Here is an 18,370-nt window from a genome sequence, read left to right on the forward strand (position 1 = left end):
ATATAAAATAGATATTAGAGAGGGAATTATACAATAGCCTATATAATTAAAACTACTAATGCCAAGAATTATTTTTAATCAAAGCAAGTATTAAGATAAAAATACAATCATTTATTTCCTAATCATTTGACTTGTGTGTTTTTATGCAAATAACCACTATAGATGGCAATAACAAAGTAAAAAGATAACAATTAGAATTTTTGACAGTTTCCACTGACTTTGGGAAGGCTGAAATAATTTTCCGGTACATTCCGGGGCGGCAGGTCAAACTCTTAAAAATTCTAACATCAGAATCGGCCAAGAAAATTGTAGTCGGTGCATCTCTACAGTGAGGTAAGCTTTTGAACAGGCTCAGTGTTTTAGGTTTGTAATATTAATGTTCTGTGCACTTTAATATTTCATGCTGTTTTGACTGTGAGCTTTGTGGAATACCCCCAGGTGAACTTCTTCACTTACAAATAAAGCATTTTTTTTTTAGAATTCTTGTAATGTTTAGCCTTTTTGGTATAAGGTTGCTTAGAACACTCAAAACAGTGCAGTTTTATTCTGACTGGAACAATTTTCCTTTGATTTTTAATAAGTTATACAAAAAAAAGGAAACTATTTGTGAAATTTTCACTTGCTCCTGCAAAAAAAAAACGCCTAAAATCATCGCAACTTGCATTACAATTTTTTTGAAAAACCTGTCGGGAAATCAGGCATTTTAGGGCACAACAATCCTCAAAAAAGCCTGTGAAATCCTGGAGGGACTGGATGTGAGACAGTAGGTTTTAGTTGTTTCCTCTAGGTGGAATCTGCTTTTGCAACCAGCTTTAGTCATCAGCCAATGACACAAATGTCCAACTGAAGAGCTCTCCTTTAGTGCAGATGAATCTCGACATGTCAGTCATGTAAATCAGTGCTTGAAGTGCATGTTGGCTGTGCAAGTGTTGTCCAACTACAATTCCACTAGGCTCCCTCTCTCTTAACGTCTCTTATTTTCTCCCTCTTTCTTGCACGTGTACAAGTTGTTGGGTCCAGATCTATTTGCATAAACGGTGCCTGAATCTCACATCTGAGCCTTTTTAATCAAGACTTGGACTCTGTTGCACTGTTGCAATGAACTGTTGTTTCACAAACCATTTCCAAAGCAAACGGGCTGCGATTACAGTGGAGGAGCGTGAGTAAAACTGTGGACGACTGAGGTGTTCCATAAAGAGCAAAACCGCGTAACATGGCCGATGTGGAGGTGAAGAGAGAAGTGATACAGAAGAAAGGAAGTAAGCAAGAGAGGGCGCTAAAATGGGGGAAATGGGAAAGCAACTGATTATACACTAATGAAAAGTTACGAATATTATATTCCATTTCTTCCTATAGATCCCCCTAAAACCTACACACTGGCCCTCGAGATAGACCTCTGTCCTTGTTATGATCATGTGACAAAGTGCTGTTGTTTTATCATAATTGTCATATAATAATATAAACTCATTATTTACTGTATCAATTCAGCTGATATGACAAGAAATAAAGGATTAGGCCTCCATGATGTGTGACTGTAGTTGAATCCTTGTCAGCAGGACAGTTTTGCACTTGTCTGGGTTAGCTGTGGTTTCTCAAGCCTTCAAAATGTGTTGCTAGTAGAAGCACATTGTCAGTGAGCTTCAAACCAATCCAGCTTCTGCCAGATAAACACCTCTCTGTGTACATTTTCAATACTTCCAGCATCCTCTTCAGCTCCGAAGCCACCGGCTTGCGGGGCATATTGAGTACATTTCAGCAGAGTATCAACCGACTCGCCTCAGACATGAAAATGATTGTTTAGACAGCCATTGAAATGACTCTATTTTAGTGTGCATGTGTGAGGACATGGGGGAAATAGATTTTCTCGCACCATTGGTATTTATGATGGGTGAGCAAAGAGGCGAGAGAGAGAGAGAGAGAGAGAGAGAGAGGGTTGAAAAGAGAGTGATGAATGAGAAGCAGTTTTAGTCATCACGCTCTATCTCCTGAGCCTCTTTGTGTGTTGCGGTCGGTTCATCCAGAGCCAAGTGGGGATGATGAGGAGGTGGTGTGTGTGTGTGTGTGTGTCCGTGTGCATGCATGCATGCATGTGTGTTGGTCTTTGCAAGTGCTTCTGGTAATGTGCTTCTTTACGCGCGTGTGTGTGTGCGTGTGTGCTTGTGTGGTATTGCTGACGGAGAACAGCTTAGAGAGGGCAAGCCAGACATGTAAAGGCTGCCAGAATCCTGCACACACACACACGCACGCACGCACGCACGCACGCACGCACGCACGCACGCACGCACGCACGCACACACACACACACACACACACACACACACACACACACACACACACACACACTCAAACAGGAACAACCATTATTAATACTTTAGTGAGAGGCCATCTTGATTCAGGGCCAATTTAGACCCTCCACTACACATAAATCTATCCCAGAAGTCTCTGCTTCTGTCTGGCCAGCTGGCAGGTAGTGTTGGAGGCGTTGGAACAAGGTGAAAAATCCATCCAGTTACCCCTCCTCGTCTATCACTTGTGCTGGCCTGCAGACAGAGAGAGAGAGAGAGAGAGAGAGAGAGTTCCCAATTTTTCTCTTATTTATGATAGTTGACATGACATGCAATCAAACCTTTTGTCAGCTGAAGGTTTCTTTAGGCAGGTGTGTGTGTGTATATACTACGTATATATGGACATTTTGCATATACTGTATCAGGTGGCTGACCGTGGTAGGCAGTAGGAATGGGAGTGGGCTTGTGTATAAGTTACAGGTCAAAATCTTTGCTTACATCATAAGTTGGTGTTTGAAGGACTAAATGGTGGGTTCTTCATCTCTCTGTGTGTCAGCTTGACACACATACACAACACTTTAACCAACACACCCATCCATCTTAAAGTGGAAATGTAGCAGTCAACCAAGTTGGCTGGTTTACTAAATGGATTTCCACCCTAATGAACAATTAGATAGATAGATAGATAGATAGATAGATAGATAGATAGATAGATAGATAGATAGATAGATAGTAACTTTATTTACTTTACTTTTAAGACACACGTAAGTAGTACACATACAGTATTAGTAAAAAGACACACGTAAGTAATACAGAGTATAAAAAAATATATATACCAGATATAAAAATAACAGGAAATGAAGAAACTGTTAAAAATGAATATAGTGCAGAGTAACAACTGAGATACGGGATTATTAGAAATGTGAATATAGTGCAGAAAGTGATATGGTGCTGGATAATAAAATATAGGAGATATACATATTAAGAAATGTCAAATATGGAATATAATGGGGGATAAGAACTGAGGTAGAGAGTTGTTTTTTTAAATAGACTAAAGTGCAGAATAAAGCTGTATATTGTTTGTAGAATACAGTAAAAAGTCTATAAATGTGCAGAGTAGAGCTGTTTGTAGTGTGCAGAATTAAACATTATATTATTATTAATTATATAACAAACATGACAAATGTCAGCATTTGAAAGCAAAAAAAAGCTCAGTTTTATCTCGAGCGCCGCCATGTTGCAGTACTCTAGCCTGTGACGTCACACGGTTGGTTGGGTCGGCCGAGTTACACAGATACAACGGTAGATAGAGACCGTGAAGGACGGAGACTGAGGAGACACAGGGTTAATCAGCCTAATGTCACCTGTGTTCTCCTTTAACTAACTAACTAACCACTAACTAACTCTGTTATACTCCCTAGCCGACGTACACACGGACACCACAGACACCATATTGTGAGCAGATAAACGGGATAGTGGAGTATGTGTTGGAGGTACAGACGTAGGCAAAATTGTTGGTACTCTTCCGTTAAAGAAAGAAAAACCCACAAAGGTCACTGAAATAACTTGAAACTGACAAAAGTAATAATAAATAAAAATTCACTGAAAATGAACTAATGAAAATCAGATATTGTTTTTGAATTATGGTTCAGCAGAATCATTTAAAAAAACAAACTAATGAAACTGGCCTAGACAAAAATGATGGTACTCTTAACTTAATATTTTGTTGCACAACCTTTTGAGGCAATCACTGCAATCAAGTGATTTCTGTAACTCTCAATGAGACTTCTGCACCTGTCGACAGGTATGTTGGCCCACTCCTCGTGAGCAAACTGCTCCAGCTGTCTCAGGTTTGAAGGGTGCCTTCTCCAGACAGCATGTTTCAGCTCCTTCCACAGATGTTCAATAGGATTTAGATCCGGGCTCATAGAAGGCCACTTCAGAATAGTCCAATGTTTTGTTCTTAGCCATTCTTGGGTGTTTTTAGCTGTGTTTTGGGTCATTATCCTGTTTGAGGACCCATGACCTGCAACTGAGACCAAGCTTTCTGACACTGGGCAGCACATTTCGCTCCAGAATGCCTTGATAGTCTTGAGATTTCATTGCACCCTGCACAGATTCAAGACACCCTGTGCCAGATGCAACAAAGCAGCCCCATAACATAACCGAGCCTCCTCCATGTTTCACATTAGGTACAGTGTTCTTTTCTTTGGATGCTTCATTTTTGCGTCTGTGAACATAGAGCTGATGTGACTTGCCAAAAAGCTCCAGTTTTGTCTCATCTGTCCAAAGGACATTCTCCCAGAAGCTTTGTGGCTTGTCAATATGCATTTTGGCAAATTCCAGTCTCGCTTTTTTATGATTTGGTGTCCTCCTCGGTTGTAATGTTAATGTTAATGTTCTTTCTGATCTCCTGAGACAACTCTCTCCTTAGCTTTCTGTGGTCCATGTTCAGTGTGGTACACACCATGATACCAAACAGCACAGTGACTACTTTTCACCCTTTAAATAGGCAGACTGACTGATTACAAGTTTGAAGATACCTGTGATGTTATTTACAGGACACACCTTAGTTTAACATGTCCCTATGGTCACATTATTTTACATCTTTTCTAGGGCTACCATCATTTTTGTCTAGGCCAGTTTCATCAGTTTGTTTTTTAAAATGATTCTGTTGAACCACAATTCAAAAGCAACAGCTGATTTTCATTAGTTAATTTTCAGTAAATTTTTATTTATTATTACTTTTGTCAGTTTCAAGTTATTTCAGTGACCATTGTGGGGTTTTCTTTCTTTAACGGAAGAGTACCAACAATTTTGCCTACGTCTGTATAACCAAAGAGCAAAGAGAAGGAACTCCAATGTTTTTTTGACAACAGCCGCTGCTGCCATTTTGGACTGAAAACGCTTGTTATATTTATAATATTTAATTGTTCAACACAGGCCATTTTGGTAGAATATGACAATAGAATAGAAATCATTTTGTTTTACTTTTGTACAGGACTTTTTAGGTGGACGTTTTACTGTCCGGTAGTCGCTTTCAGTCCAAAATGGCGGAAGCGTAGCTCTGCTGCTGAGTTAACTGGCACTAGTTAGTCTGTGCCTGTCAGGTGGCTCTTTCAGTGCCACTAGCCAGCGCTGAAGTACTGATCTCCGTTTCAGTGCCAGTTTATGACATGGACTGTTTTGTCCATTGGTTTTAACATTATAAAACTCATCTTTACATCCAGGAACAAAACAATATTGTCCGCCCTTTTGTTTTCTTCTGTCCTCAGTCTCCGTCTTTCACGGTCTCTGCTGTTGTATCTGTGTAACTCAGCTGAGCCAACCAACCTCGTCGTCAACGTCACGGCTACAGAACTGCAAAATGGCGGCGCTCCTGCCACGGAAGACGAAACAGATCTTCTTTTTTCTTAACTTGGAACAACACTGGGAAGCTACAGGATAATATAAAAACCTAAAAAATATATAAAAAATAAATAATGGGCCTAACCTTTAAATCTTTATTCAACACACGCTGTGCTGGAGAATTATGAACTCTCTCTTTTGGAGTATAAATACTTGTGTTTGTGCGTGTATGCATGTGTTTGTGTGTTAGCAGCCCTGACTCACTCCCCTCATGTTTTAGCACTCAGTATCCTGGATTGAGGCAATATATTTCTCTTAGAACAAAACAGCATCATCAGACACTCACACACACACACACACATACACACACTCTCTCATTCATACACACACACGCACACACATACACACACACTCTCATACACACACACACACACACACACACACACAGACACACAGACTATAGACTATAATTCTCCAACTAATTATGTTGGTAGTGGAGTAAAAGTGAGCTCAAACTTGGCTTGTGTGAGTCATGATGGATAGTGTGCTCAGTATTCTGGAGTAGAGTTCATAATATTTACCCAGATACCGCAGGAAATGAACGGCTTGAAGTACAGCCGTTTCAATTTACACATTTTTCAGACCTCATTTTTTGGCACTTTCATTTAAATGGCTGAGAACAGTATCCCGGTCTCCTTTTGTTTTATTTTCTCATAGCTCATTCTATGCGTCCCTCCGGCAATCCACTCTGTACTTTTACCAGAGTGCCAAGACTCACCCCAACACACCCCCATGCTGTCACCCCCTCACCCCAGCATAGCCTACAAAAGTCCTCTGCACACTCTCGTCCATATATACACCCAACGTACCACCTTAGTCTAATTCCACCTCCTCACTCGCTCTCATTTTCTCACACACACATACACACACAGCAAAACAACCAGTACTGTAACATACAGATAGATCGACTGATGTACCCAGATTAAAGCTAGGGTTGGTAATCTTCTTCTTCAAAAATATTTTTGTTATATTTGTTGAAATTCTCATCACCATCACATCCCAACAGCAATTAATACATTAAATGCTCTGACAAAAAAAGGAAACAAATCTGGTATCTGTGGGTATCGCAAGACTGTAATAAGCCCATCCAATCATTTCATCTGGCCCGAATGAAATGATTGGATGGGATACAGTACCTACCTATTCTATACCTGTCTACCTACCTGTCGTATACCTGTCTACCTACCTGCCTGTCTACCTACCTACCTGCCTGCCTGTGCGCACTCTGCCCGTACACTCATTCTCCAGTGGCTCCCTGTGGATTTTTAAAAATGGAAATAAATAACTCTTTTTTGTTAACATTTTCATTTTTATTTATCATTGTTGTAGGTCTATGGTACGACGGTACAGCGGAGTATTAGGGCCACATTGAGGAAAAAAATAAATAAAATCATAATATTACGAGAATAAAGTCAGAAGTTTAAGAGAAAAAAAGTCGTAGTATTATGAGAATAAAGTCATAATATTATAAAGTAGTAATTTAAATTTCTCGTAAAGTTGTGACTTTATTCCCGTAATATTACGACTTCATTCTGGACATCTACGATTTTTTTTCTCTCATTGTGGCCCTAATACTCCGTAGTACATTGTCTCTTTGGCCCTCACTGCATTAGACTTATATACTATATACTTAGACTATAAACTGTGTTACCTTCATCACAATGATCAAATGTTTTGCAGCTCCAGACAGATTTATTTTTTTCTTTGCCTAAAATGTCTTTTTTGATAGTAAAGGTTGCTGACCCCTGCACTAGCTGCTAGCATGACAGCTGTGAGTACTAACAATAGCCATGTTTGCTTACTTTCATTATGATAAGTTTACTTTTAGAATTATAATTTTGTGGGAGTGGCTTTGGAGCAGTGTTCATTTTGGCAGCTATTTTAGATTTAGTCATAATCTTAAAATGAAAATGCTTATTAGTTTTGGTCACATTTTAGTCATTTTTATCCTTCACAGTTTTAGTCGACGACAACTCAAAACATTTTAGTCCAGTTTTAGTCACCAAAAAGTAATTCGAGAGAATTCTCTTAATTTTGTCAGCTATTTGTTTCATTTAAGTTTACTCCTGTTTAGTCATCAGATATTGAACATTTCTGTCAGTTTAGTCAAACTTATTTCACATAAAATCTTATCTTGTCATGATCTGATGAAAAACACAGGTTGAATGATTCAGAATGCATCTTTGCAGTTAGTTTGAGTCCTCCTGACTGATGAGCTCATTAATAATGCGCGTATCAGTCACACCCACCGGTCTGTTATGAGAGCCAATCCACCCACCCAACATGTAAAAATATGAGTTACTTAGCCACCCGAAACCGACCCGCAAACCGCAAACTTTATGCATTACACATAGCACAATTGTCAGGACTGAGACAAAAAGGACAGTGATGGACTGGGCGCCGCCACCGCAGCGTGTTGTGTGCTTGTGTGTGTGTGTGTGTGTGTGTGTGTGTGTGTGTGTTTGAGAGAGAGAGAGAGAGAGAGAGTGTGACAGAGAGAGGGGAAGAGAAGGTGGAAAGTGACAAAAATAAAGAAAGATTTTGGTAAAGTTTTTATGTTTTTAAACATTTTGGAGTTGTCTTTTTTCGTCAACGATATTGCATGTTTGATGTCGTCACGGTTTAATGACGTCGGTGCCGTCTCGTCATCATCTCGTCTTAGTCATGGAAAAAGGTCGTTGACGAACGTAGAGTTTTCGGAAACAAAATGAACACTGGCTTGGAGGGAGGCCTGAGGCGACGGGCTGTCAGTGTTGCTGACTTGGCGACTTTCTCTCTAGATTTAGGGACTTTTTGAGCTAGAGCTGCCAGCTATTTCACTGGAAAACAGTTGGCAAAACTGGGCTGGGTTTTTCGGTTGGATCATTTTCAAAATCTAGCGTACTCTTCCTGGTTTATCAAGATTACCAGCCTTATCTTTAAGGGCTAAAGGTATGTTAGCTGGCTTCCTGCTGGCAAACTAATTTTTTCACTTTGACTTTAAACAGTCTGGCAGCTGGACCACTCAATGAACTTTGAGAAGTGCATTTTAAGGCACTTACTATATTTACAAGATGGTACAACTGTGGTAACTATGTGGTAGTATGAGACTGACATCTCATCCAGCGCTCATAATTGAGCTACGCTTACTCGCATTTTATCCTTCATACAAATAACATATAAACCTGGTGAAGGTGTCTACATGACAGATAATCGCAGCACTACCTTAGTTATTTGATTTATTGACAGTTGGGGGCGTACTAGTGGAGGCACGAGGAGGTACGCCCCCCCGAGGCTGTGAGATTTTACAATGCCTCTCTCTGCTTGGCTTTTTCACCTGGGAAAGGAAGCTTCACTGTAATAGAAACCCCACTACCTCAGGCTCTATACACACACACATAAAGACACACATAAAGACACACATACACACACACACACACACATAAAGACACACACATGCTTTTTACTTCTCAACTTTGTGGGTGGGGGATGTGTCACTTTGTGTTTATTTTTCTGTTGCTATATTTCTGTCTTTGTGTGTGCAAATTTGTATTACAGCGTGTGTGTCACTCTGCGTGTGTGTGTGTGTGTGTATATGTACATAATTTTAGTACATATCTCTTTGGGTGTGATTGTGTGCACATCTATTACGTACACTTGTATCTTTGTGAAACTCTTGCAAAGCTTTGCGTTGATGTGTCTGTGCAGTGTTGTCAGGTGGCAGAGTGAGCGTTAAGTGAGAGCGAGGAGGCGAAGGTAGGAGACGAGTGAGGGGGTTGAGACGGATGGAAACTTGAGACGGTCCGACCTCACCTGGAGGCGGAGCTGGTTGCCTCGGGGGCCATGAGCTGTCACTCAGCGCAGGAGTAAGCGTGTTGTTCCCAGGACCTTTAGCTCAGGTGAGACAGAGAAGACGAGTGCGAGAGGGAAATAGTGAGAGAAACAGAGTAATGTTTTTTTTTCACACATACTGATACTCGATAGTACATCCGCTGTCATGTTTAGATTTGTGTCGCATTTTCACATTCCTCCTCAGCTGTCTATGTGTTCGTTCACGGTGTACTTTAAAAGGGGTACTAAATTAATACATGTTATTCCTTTATGGTTCACAAGCCGTGCCTAAAAACGTGTGAAAAGTGCCAGCTGTGCCGCTTTCATCCAATGTGCTTGGGAGGTTCCGCTACTGTCGTGCCTGCCGTCACTAAACAACCAAAACCTGCGGGCTGTGATGACGATGAAGAAGTTGCGGTGATTTAGGAGTAAACGTCAAGGGTCAAAACAAAGATAAATGGATTTCCAGCACCCTAAATCCCTCACAGTATAGCTTTACTGCTTGATTTCTCTGTGCCAAGTTGGCTTACCTTTCAACCGGATGTTGTGACGTTCTTGGACAGACAGGTTGAAGTAAAATAGTCCGTGGGACAGATGTAAAGCTCTGGGTAGCCCTGCAATAAAATGATTTTATCTTCTTATCTACCATTAACTATTAACTTCTACATATATTTACCGTAGACTGACATTTACGGAAGAAAGTAAAGATACCTGCCAGCTGTGATTGGTTACTCCTTGTCACATGACATGCAGTGCGCACTGCAGAGTTCCAAAAGTTAAACTGTGTTCATCTCGGAGCACAGCCGTCGCATACTGAAAAATAGGTGCTTGGGTCGCGTCGCGACGGCATTGCTCCTACGTTGCTCCTGCGTTGCTCCTGCGTTGCTCCTGCGTTGCTCCTGCGTTGCTCCTGCGTTGCTCCTGCGTTTGAGAATGCCTGCCGTGTCTACATTGACAACAATGAATTTGAGCGTGCAAAAGACGTGGCATGTGTACTGCCCCTAAGACAGCGCAAAATTTCCAACAATAAATATATACATACATTTGCATAAAGCAAGCATATTTACTCACTCCCATGTATAGCAACATGTATTAAACAGCATTAAATACTTGACTAATCTCTTTTTAAAGTATATTTAGAACAGATAAAAAATGTGTTATTAATTTGCGATTGATGCCGTTTACCTATAGCCAATCATGCAATTAACCTCCATTAAATATGTAAATCGATTGAAAGCCCTAATTCATGCATGTATGCTTATGCGTCTGTATTTATGCTGATGTGCCGTATTGGATGTGCGCAATTGTCATTATTTACTCAGTCTGTAGTGTGTTGTCATCTGCACCACACCACACATCCCGGAGAAGGACTTTCTAACAGAGCTTTGAAATGAATCGTGTGTGTGTGTGTGTGTGTGTGTGTGTGTGTGTGTGTGTGTGTGTGTGTGTGTGTATGTGTGTGTGTGCATTTCACTAGCCATCCCTTTTCCATTTTATTCAGGCTCCGATTACGGTGGCCCTCTGCCTCATTCTCATTGTCGTCACAGCAGCGAAACCCGACCCCCACACACTGGGTGTTTGTTTCACATGTTTATTTTCACAGGAGAGTCGCATCCTCCCCTCCATCCTTCCACCTCCTTCCGTCTTTTATTGTCTGCAGCATAGAGAGCGATGCAGAGATGAGTGGGGTGAGATGGGGATCAAGATATTAAAAATGCATGTGTATGTGTGCATAGTGTACATGTAGTAATCTATGTCTGTATCTACAGTATGTTCACATGTTATGCCGTGTGTGTACTGTACATGTAGATAAGCATTGAGAGAAAATATTATGGATGCAAATGAGCTTTGTAATTCTGTAATAAGTAGTCCAGAACTTTTTGATCATGGTTTTTGGCAAGTGACACTGAATTTTAATAATCTTGAATCTTGAAGTCCTTTAATCTAACTTTTTTCCTTTTTAAAACCCAATTTGTGTGTTACCTTCTCAGGATCCATCTATCCTTTTCTGACTCGTACAAAATATGTTTTAAGCTTTGCTAAATGTAGAGATTGACAGAGCGAGTGACACATCACATATCCAAATGAGCTACCGGGAAGAATCCAAAACATTTTTTTTTCCTGGATGGTTGTTCCTTTTTTTTATTTTTATTGTCCTGTATCCGTGTTGGGTGGTTGCTTTTACCAATGTGCAGCTGGCAAGACAATGTATGTCATTGTCTGCTCCTACCGGCCGCTGAGTAGCTCCATTGAAACAAGTGCCTTGCTTTAGGACAGGGGTCAGCAACCTTTACTATCAAAAGAGACATTTTAGGCAAAAAAAAAATAATAATAATCTGTCTGGAGCCACAAAACATTTGAGCATTGTGATGATGGTAACACAGTTTATAGTCTAAGTATATAGTATATAAGTCTAATGCAGTGAGGGCCAAAGTGCAAATGTATGACGGAGTACTATAGTCACGTTGAGGGAAAATAAATCTGAGATTACGAGAATAAAGTCATAGGATTAGGAGAAATAAAGTCATAACTTTACGAGAAAAAAATTAAATAACAGGTAAAATTACTACTTTATAATATGACTTTATTCTCGTAATCTCAGATTTATTTTTTTCCTCAATGTGGCCCTAATACTCCGTTGTACCGTTGTACCATAGACCTACAACAATGAATAATAAAAATGAAAATGTAAACAAAAAACAGTTATTCATTTCCATTTTTAAAAATCCACAGGGAGCCACTTGAGAGGAGCTAAAGAGACGCATGTGGCTCCGGAGCCGCAGGTTGCAGACCCCTGCTTTAGGACAATGGTTCCTAATGTTGGGGTAAGGAACCACCAACTTGGGGGTTGGGAAATAATAAACAAGGATAGGAAAGAAGAAACCTAGTTACTGTTTACTGGTGTTGTTAAAAATATTGAAGTATTGCCACTGAATATTTGAAACGGTCAGCTGCGATATGGATACACGGGTACCAGCTGCTCTTTCTGCTCTCTCTTCTCTCCGACAGCGAGTTGATTTATCTGTTAATAAAAATGTAAAATTTGATGCCCTCAATTCAGTGTCAATTTTCCCCGCGGTATCAAAAATGGTATCGAATATCAATATTTTTCATGGTATTTTATTAATGATAATAATATTAATTTTGTTTATAGAGCACTTTTCAAGCCAAAAGTACAAAGTGTTTTTCAAGGAAATTCCCAACGTAAACAATAGAATAGCTAACTAATTCTAACATGCATATACTGAACATATTCATACATTTAAATATGCACATACATACGCGTGTACATCAACACACAAGCAGACAAAATGATTCAAAGTCAGCTGTTCGGAAAAGCTGTTCTATAAAACTAAGTTTTAAGACGAGATTTAAAAGTCGTAAAAGAGTCAGCAGATCTGATGCTCAGTGGAAGGCTGTTCCAGAGTCGAGGAGCCTGTTCTGCAAAGGCTCCATCACTATGCACAGATACCAATTTTTTTCAGACTGAGTACAAGTACTTACATTTGGGTACTCGCCGATACCGAGTATCGGTCCGAGTACTTCTCTGTGCCAAAAGACCCTCGTTAACAGCCAGCTGGAGGGTGTGAGCGACACACGGCAGGCTGGGGAGTCCCGCATACGAGGCGGTGCGCTACGACCGGCGCTACGACCGGCTCTAAGTCGGCTGGAAAGGCTCGGGGTGAAGGTGGCTCGCAGCCGCAGCTTTACAGCGCTCCCCGCCCGGACCTCGGACAAAGGGCTCGTTGCGCCCTCTCTCCCCCCTTCTCCCGGTGCGATTGTCAATCGGGGCGGATTGTCCTCGGTGCGCCTCAACCGCGTTGTGCCGCCAGATCGGGGATCGCCCCACGTAAAAGGCGCCAGGGGTCTGCGGTGATGTCGGCAACCCACCCGACCCGTCTTGAAACACGGACCAAGGAGTCTAACGCACGCGCGAGTCAGAGGGTGCAAGCAAAACCCTGTGGCTCAATTAAGGTGAGGGCTGATGTGCGCCGGCTGAGGTGGGATCACGGCCCAGCGGGGTCGGGCGCACCACAGTAAAGTGGTATTTGGGCCGTTGTATCGGAGCCAGACTGGCAGAACCTGAGGGGCCTGTTCGGACAGTACAGTGTGAGGAGCTCAGTTACATACTCCGGTGCCAGACCATTCAGAGACTTATATGTGATTAAAATGTATTCTAAAAGAGACTGGGAGCTAATGCAGTGAAGCCCAAATTGGTGTGATGTGTGCGAATCACTTTGCTTGAGACAGTAATCTGCAGAATTCAGAACAATTTGGAGCTGCCCTGTAGCTCGATTGTTTAGGCAAGTGAACAAGGCATTACAGTAATCGAGACGGGAGGATATAAAAGCATGTATAATTTTCTCTGTGTTACTGAAAGACAGAACTGATTGAATTTTGGAGATATTCCTCAGTTGATAAAAACACGACTGGACTACTTTCTTTACGTGTTGCTCCAGCCTCAAGTTACTATCAAGGATAACACCCAGATTTTTTGGGGCTGACTTTATATTGGGAGTAAGGGAGCCAAGAAGTGGCTGTATTTGTTTTGAGACATGGTCAGGGCCAATGATGAGAACTTCTGTCTTGTCAGAGTTCAATTTTAATAAGTTTTGGGACATCCAACTTTTTATGTCATGTAGGCAGCTATGTAGGGATGCCAATTTATCAGAAGGTTTAAATGACAGGTAGAGCGGTGTATCATCTGCGTAGCCATGGAAGGAGATGTTGTGATGACGGATTATCTGTAAACAGAACAGGTCCCAGGATTGATCCTTGTGGAATTCCATGTTTAGTCTGAGCAGTTCTTGAGGCAAATTTCCCAACAGAAATGTCCTGTTGGCTAAATATGAGGAAAACCAGTCCAGTGCAGCTACAGTGATACCCGCACATTGAAGTTAGAAATTCCAGTATCGTGACAACACAAATTTGTATATTTTTTTCTGGCCTTGCTAAATTCTAATATATGCTTTTCTGCGAGTAAATATACTGGATATTTTTCATTCTTTGGGCCTTTATCAATTATTCAAATCTGACAAATTTAGAGAACAAATTTGTTTTGTGGTGGAACAACCTGCTAAACTAAACTAAATGTGCGGTGGAGACTTTTACTGGGAAAGTGGCTGCATGTCCGCGACACTACACGCAGCATTGTAGCTGCTAAGTTAACGCTCCCGGACGGTGAACTGGACTCCTGTCAATGAATATCTGTTGTGCTCCTGCAGCTAGCGCACTGCTGTATGCGAGGCACAAATCTTGTCGGTTAACTGTTAATAAATCGGTTAACGAGGGTCGGTTATTGGTTAAGACATTTTTTCAAAATGAGCATCCCTAGTGACAATATTTACTGGTGCATAGTATTTACTGATGCACGTTGGATGTAATAAATGAAATGCAGAGGAGGGAAATGAAACTGAGAGCGTCTGTCTCCACAGTAAATCATCTGTTGAGTGTTTGATGGTTATTTATTTGCGCTTTGAAACGTAACCGTGGAACAATCAGAAATTAACTTTTCTTTCTCACATTCACTGCACTCTCGTCAACGCCCTCTCGCTCCTGCGATCTCTATCTTTTTTCTCTCTCTTTTTTTCTCTTTTTTTATAATGAGTCAGGAAGCTGACAGCATAAAGCCTAACTTTACTTTTAATGTTATCAAACAAAGACATATGTTCTCCCCTCATTCTGAATCGATACTAGAGTACTTCTTTACTTCACTCCTTATTTCATGAATGAAGCGGTACAGTTGAAGAAGCAGCATTGTGTGTGTGTGTGTGTGTTTGACCAATCAGCAACAGTCATCTCTGTAAACTCCACCTGAAAGTTCCGGTATACTTTCAAAAAGTACTACCCCCCTGACCAGGGCCTTTTCTTGGGGGGTAAAAAGGCCCCGTAAAATGTCCCAGGAACTTTAGACCCTGGTCTCTGCAGTTGAAATGCAATGAGTTCCTCAAAAGGTTCTTAGTTCCAGGGGAAGTTCCCGCGGTTCAAACGGGTCTAAAGTGTTTAGTGGTAATGGAAGCTCATCATTCATACAGACTGGTTTAGAGCCATTTGTCTTTACTATACAGTATCTCCTGTATGGACAGTTTGTTTTCCTTCATAAAGTATGTAGTAAATTTCTTTACTGTGTTTGAGTGAATACAGTTTTAGCCTGGGCAGTCCCGGTGGGAACTAAACGTGTAACCCTGACAGTATCGGTGACACGCTTTACATATTAATGTGTGAAGGGCCGTGTCTGCTGCGCGTGCATGGTTATGATTATGCAGGGATGACTGTATGCATTTGCTTGTCTGCGCGCATGCATGTAGGTGCACAGATGACAGCTGACTGCTGAGTATAATGAATGGAGTGCTGAATGTATTTCTCTCCAGGGTCTGCCTAATAGGGGGCGCTGTGAGTAAATAGTCCACACACACACAAACACACACACACACACAAACACACACACACATACACACACACACACACACACACACACACACACACACACACACACACACACACACACACACAAACACTTTCTCATCTCCCCGAACAGCTACAAATAACACTCAAACACACATATCCCTCTTACTGTATATCTGTATATAGGCCCCGTCTCCCCTCCTCTCTCCCCACCAGACATTCCTCTTCTCCCCAGCGAGGGAACCATTAGTCGGCCTGCTCAGTCTACTCACTCCCCAGGCTCCCGCTCAACCCCCTGCTCACTTAGCACCTCCCCGGTCCAGGGCCCTTCTCGCCATGCCACCACCAACGCCGGCCTGGTTCTGGGAGGCCCAGAAATTGGACTCTTTTACCCCTCAAACAGAAGGCCTTTGATGGGGATGGGCCAGGGGAATGAAGCCCCGACCAGAGTAAGAGACCCAGCCCATCTCAGCTTTCACAGGGGGACTTCCACAACACTCCAGGGACATGGGGAAGAAGCGGGAATTAAGTTCACATTTTGTCCAAATATGTGACCTTGTACCCCTCTCTCTTTTCATTAATACTTGAGACGGTTTAACAGATCAAGGAAATGTTGGCAGAACGGGAAGGGAATAGAATGAGGAAAGGAAAATGTGGTTTCTAGACACATTTATACAGAGTTTTTTTTTTTATTGCACAATGGCTACCTCCCACTGTTAATCTCTTTTTCTTTCCTGCTTCCACTATCCATTCACTGAAGACTAAACATCTCTCATAATTGAGTATGAAGCATAGAATACAAAGGGCATTGTTTCTTTGTATGTGTGTGAGTAGATGTGTGTGTGTGTGTGTGTGTGTGTGTGTGTGTGTGTGTGTGTGTGTGTGTGTGTGCGTGTGTGTGTGTGTGTGTGTGTCAGCTTTCCTGTAACGTTGTTGGGACATGACAGTCCTGGCACATCCTCCCGTTCTGGTTGGATGAACTCTCTCTGACACTCTGATGGGTATGTCACTACTCAAGTATTAAACAGACACACACACACACACACACACACACACACACACACACACACACACACACACACACACACATGTGAGTCCCACCTGGCTAGAAACAGGTAACAACCAGGAAATAGATCAGTGGGATGATAGAAAAACACATAAAGTGAGACAGTGTGTCTATGTGTGGACAATGTGTTAACTAGAGAGCACGACAGTCTGTTCTTTCACACATTTCGGTATCTACAGTATGTCTCAGTCTGAATGTGATGACGAGGGAAGCATTGTAGGCCACTGAAATTGACAGATGTAGTCACACCAGTTTGTCTATCCACAGTAATTAACTGACTGAACTGCACAATTGTTACTGACAGTGTGTCAGGTAAAGTGCCAAGGAGGGATGTTTGTGTGACTGTAAGTGTTAGGTGCACAAACATACTGTGTACCTACAAGCACTCACAGGTCAGTACACAGTTGTCAATCTACTATGGTTTCAAGTTAAGGTTCCCAAGAGTGAGGGTGCATTTGTGCTGTTTATACAGTTATATATACAGATATACAGAGTTTGTGTTGTGTATAAATATTCAGCCCAGTCGCACAGCAGTTCATGAAATAGTCACAAAATTTGATGTATTGATTCATGTTTACGCGACTTTCATTTTTTTTTTTCTTCGTGATGGTCAGCACAAAATCAATTCGGATGTAATCCACGTTATTGTGAACCGGGAAGTTTAAAGAGCGGCGAACGCTGCGTAGGGAGGAGATCAGGGTGGACGGGTGGGTCAAAAACATAGGACTTTCGCCCTGGAGACTGGTGTTTGTGTCCCGAGTGAAACCACAAGTCAAAGTTGATTTATTTGTTAAGTAACTTCCGTACTTAAGTTACGGCACTTCCAGAGTTATTTAAACCCAAACCGCTATCTTTACCTTTTCCTAAGCCTAACTACTTTTGTTGCCTAAGCCTTACTAAGTGGATCTTTTCATAAACCTAAGTAGTTTCTTGCATAAGCCAAACCAAGTCAATTTTTCCCTAAACCTAACTACCTAACTACGAATCAAATAGATACAATTTCGTGACAATTTCACGAACTGCCGTGAGACTGTTAGAATATTATGCCCAAAGGCCCTTTGCTGTCCAGAAAAGAAGTTCACAATAGTGAAGACGTAGTTAAATCTTCGATCGTTAATCAGAAACGGAGGTCTTAAATCATACTGTAAAAAAAAAGTCCACCAGCATCCAGTTGAGAGCTTTGTCGACCAAAGATGACAAAGTCACGTGAGAAAGAACGACAGCCAATTGAGAACCAAGCTGACTGAAGCGGAAGGACAACACCTGCTGTCATGGCAGCCGCGGTTAATGCATGAGCTAATGCAAAACGCAAAGCATAAAACGGTAGTGAGACGGAGCTCAGAAATGGAGAGTCAACTTGTTCATTTGTGGCAACAACCCAAGTGTTTATTTAACG

Source organism: Sebastes fasciatus, chromosome 9, assembly GCF_043250625.1.
Source record: "Sebastes fasciatus isolate fSebFas1 chromosome 9, fSebFas1.pri, whole genome shotgun sequence".
Classification (NCBI taxonomy): domain Eukaryota; kingdom Metazoa; phylum Chordata; class Actinopteri; order Perciformes; family Sebastidae; genus Sebastes; species Sebastes fasciatus.